Below are 4277 nucleotides of genomic sequence, written 5' to 3'. Positions count from 1 at the left end.
TGATGAACCTAAATTAGAGTCAGTCTTATTTGCTAACAAAGGTGGTGTTGGTGATGAGACTAATATGGATGTTTAATTTTTTTTTTACTTGTTTAAGATGGATTTGGTATTTTATGTTTTGTTATGTTTACTTTTTATTTGTAATGGATATTATGATTGATGTAATATGGTTTTCTATTCTAAGATTTTTTTTATTTTTAAATACTATATATATATATATAGATATATATAATATTTTATATTTTTTAATAATCATCGTATCCTAGCTATAACGTGTCTTATATTTTAAAAATTTTCCATATTATCGTATCTATATATGTTGTGACTAATATGATACTCGTATCAATGCAACATAGCTTCTGCCTAAGGTATTTATATTATAGAAGTCAATTTATCTACTTTTTATTATGAGTATTAGATACCAGATATGCTTCTCATATTTTTACTAATGTGCAGATCTAAGAAAGAGTAGATCATTGACAAAGGATGAAGTGAACCTACGAGTTGACAATGGTGCAAGAGTTGCTGCTATAGCTATAGGATCTTATTTTTTATCTTTGCTTATTAGACTTGTTTTAGAACTTGAGAATTGTTATTATGTGCCTACTTTAACTAGAAATATTATTTCTATTTCTTTTTTGGACAAGAAAGGTTTTTTATTTACAATAAAAAATAAATGTTGTTCTATTTATTTAAATATGTTCTATTGTAGTGCACATTTAATAAATGGACTCTATGTTATAGACCTTAAAAACTCAGTCTGTAATATAAATGTAAAATGGTTAAAATCAAACCAAACATATCTTTGCATTGTCGGTTGGGTCATAAAAAATGAGAAACGCATATCTAAACTTCATAAGGATGGACTTTTGGACTCATTTAATTTTGAATCATATGAGGTATGTGAATCTTGTCTATTAGGCAAGATGACTAAAACTCCTTTTAGTAGACAAAGTGAACGAGCTAATGAATTACTAGGACTTACACATAGTGATATATGTGGCCCTTTCAATACAATAGCTAGAGAAGGCTACCAGTATTTTATTACTTTTACTAAGAATTTCAGCAGATATAACTATGTGTATTTAATTAAACACAAGTCGGAATCTTTTGAAAAGCTCAAAGAATTCAAGAATGAAGTACAAAATCAACTTGAAAGAGGTATCAAGATACTTCGATCAGATCTAGGTAGTGAATACATAAGCCAAGAATTTTGCGATCATCTAGTTGAGTTTAGGATCATATCCCAACTCACTCCACCTGGAACACCACAATGGAATGGTATATCAGAAAGGAAGAATCACACTTTATTAGATATGATATGATCAATGATGAGTCATGTAGATCTTTCTTCTTCTTTCCGAGGGCATGCTCTAGAGACGGCTACTTTTATAATTAACCGTGTTCCATCTAAAACAGTTACAAAGACATCATATGAGATATGGACTATCTTTTATAAAGATTTGGGGGTTGTGAGGCTTACGTTAGACATCAAGTCTTAGAGAAACTATGACCCAAATTTGATAAGTGCTACTTTGTAGGATATTCCAAAGAAATAAAAGGTTGCTTTTACAATCCTATACAAGGCAAAATGTTTGTTTCCAGAAATGATATTTTTCTAGAAAGAGAATTTATTTCTAGATGAACTAGTGGGAGAAAAGTAGATCTTGAAAAAAATTTGAGATACACAAATTAGCACTAATACTTTGATGGAGCCTAAACATTCACAATAAGATGTTGTGGATCATGAGCTTATTGCACCACAAGAAATTGTGGAACAACAACCTATTCAAGTAGAACAAATTCTACGTACATCTGATATTACACATCGTCAACCTGAGAAATATTCTCTTCTCTTGTCTGACCATGGTAATATAATGCTTATTGATCTAAAAAAGCCTACATCCTATCAGGAGACTATAATGAGCTCAGATTTTGAGAAATGACTAGAGGTCATAAGATCTGAAATGGAATCCATGTATACCAACCAAGTATGGACTTTGGTTTATCCACATGAAGGGATAAATCTTATTGGGTGTAAATGGGCTTTCAAGAAGAAAATTGGCATGGATGGCAATGTGCATACCTTTAAAAGGCGACTGGTAGCTAAAGGGTTCAATCAAATTCATAGTATAGACTATGATGAAACCTTTTCATCAGTTGTGATGTTTAAATTCATTCATATCTTGTTTGCTATTGTAGCTTACCATGATTATAAGATCTAGCAAATGGATGTCAAAATTGCATTCCTTAATGGGATTCTACTTGAGGATGTGTATATGACACAACATGAGGGTTTGTTGATCCAAAGAATACTAGAAAGGTATGTAAGTTGCATAAGTTCATTTTATGGATTAAAGAAAGCTTTTAGAAGCTGGAATCTTTGATTCAATGATGCGATCAAAGAGTTTGATTTCATTAAGAACTAAGATAAACCTTGTGTCTATAAAAGAATTAGTGGGAACACAATTGTCTTTCTCATTTTGTATGTGGACGACATACTTTTTATTCAAAATGATGTCCCTGTCCTACAGTCTGTAAAGACTTGGTTTGGGAATTGTTTATCAATGAAAGACTTAGATAAAGCTACCTATATTTTAGGCATTATGATCTATCGAGATAGATCCAAGGGATTGCTTAGCTTAAGTCAGAGTACATATATTGACAAAGTGCTTAATTATTTGCCATGCAAAATTCTAAGAGATTATTCTTTCCAATGTCACATGGAGTGAGCCTTTCCAAGGTTTAATGCCCCTATTCTAAAGAGGAGAGGGATCACATGGATAAGATTCCTTATGTATCTGTTATTGGATCTATCATGTATGTCATATTATGTACTATACCTCATATGCATTAAGCATGATAAGTAGATACCCGTCTAATCCGAGTGAAAGTCACTAGACAATAGTCAAGAATATTCTTAAGTCCTTGAGAAGAACTCAAGATTATTCTTGATATATGGAGTAGATAAGGAGTTCATTATAAAGGGTTACAGTGATGTCAACTTCTAAACTGACAAGGATAATTCAAGATTGTAGTCAAGGTATGTGTTTTGCTTAAATAGTGGTGTTGTGAGCTGGAAGAGTTTAATGCAAGACACGATTGTTGATTCTACCATAGAGGCTGAGTATATTCCTGCTTTTAATGTAGTAAAAGAGATTGTTTGGATCAGAAAATTTATTACAGAACTTGGTAAAGTTCATAGTATAGCTAACCCAATAAACCTCTATTGTGATAATAACGAGACTATTGCTTAGGCTAAGGAACTCAGGTCTTATCAGTAATCCAAATACATACTTCGGCGATTTCATCTCATTCGAGAGATTATCGATAGAGGAGATATGAAAATATGCAGAGTACTGACAGATGATAACATTATGGATCCACTGACCAAGGCTTTGACACAGAGGAAGTATGATGGTCACACTAGGCCATTAGGTATTAGATACTTTAGTGATTGACTTTAGTACTAGTGGGAAATTGTTATCATGAGATGATTGATATACGACCATTGTATTATATTTTAATAAAAGGCAATATTTTGTATTTATTATATTTATTTATATATATGCAAATTTGAATAAATATAATATTGTCCTAGAGTGGTAGGTTCAATTATATAGTATATCAATTTGTTAAATTAATTGTGAGAGGCTGTAGAAATATATAGAATGTTACTCTCAATTATTCCTACTAAGTATTAATATTCAAGGGAAATATTAATGTATTGACATTAGCATGTAGGTTAACTGATGGTTCAATCTCACAAGTTATGGATATAAAATATCAAGTTTAACACATGTGTATATATTACTGAATTGACCCAACATGAGAATGTTTCATGAATTGTTATATGAGTATCATAAATATTCTCATAATGACTATTAGTATAGATAGTCTTTTGACCTGAAGTCACTATAATTTTCTACATAATGAGTAGCGTACTTTAGTATCAACAAACATTACCTATAATAAGGTTGATTATAAAGTCATTCATTAGGTATGCAATGAGTTATGCGGAGGGATATGAGTGATGTAGATAGAATTTATCCCTTCCAATATAACAAAAGTGATATCTGTGGACTTCTTAATTAAGTTGGATTACTAAAATACATGCTCGTGCTCAAATAAGTCAATATGAGATATTGAACTTATTTGGATAAGTAAGTCTACTTAGAGATCAGGAAACACATAGATTGATGAGAGGATGATATGACCTATACTCGTAAATCAATTTAGATATCATGGACAAAAGGAATAAGTCATACAATAAAATA

The sequence above is a fragment of the Zingiber officinale genome, chromosome 2A (genome assembly GCF_018446385.1).
Source record: "Zingiber officinale cultivar Zhangliang chromosome 2A, Zo_v1.1, whole genome shotgun sequence".
In the NCBI taxonomy this organism is placed as follows: domain Eukaryota; kingdom Viridiplantae; phylum Streptophyta; class Magnoliopsida; order Zingiberales; family Zingiberaceae; genus Zingiber; species Zingiber officinale.
This window is presented reverse-complemented; position numbering follows the sequence as displayed.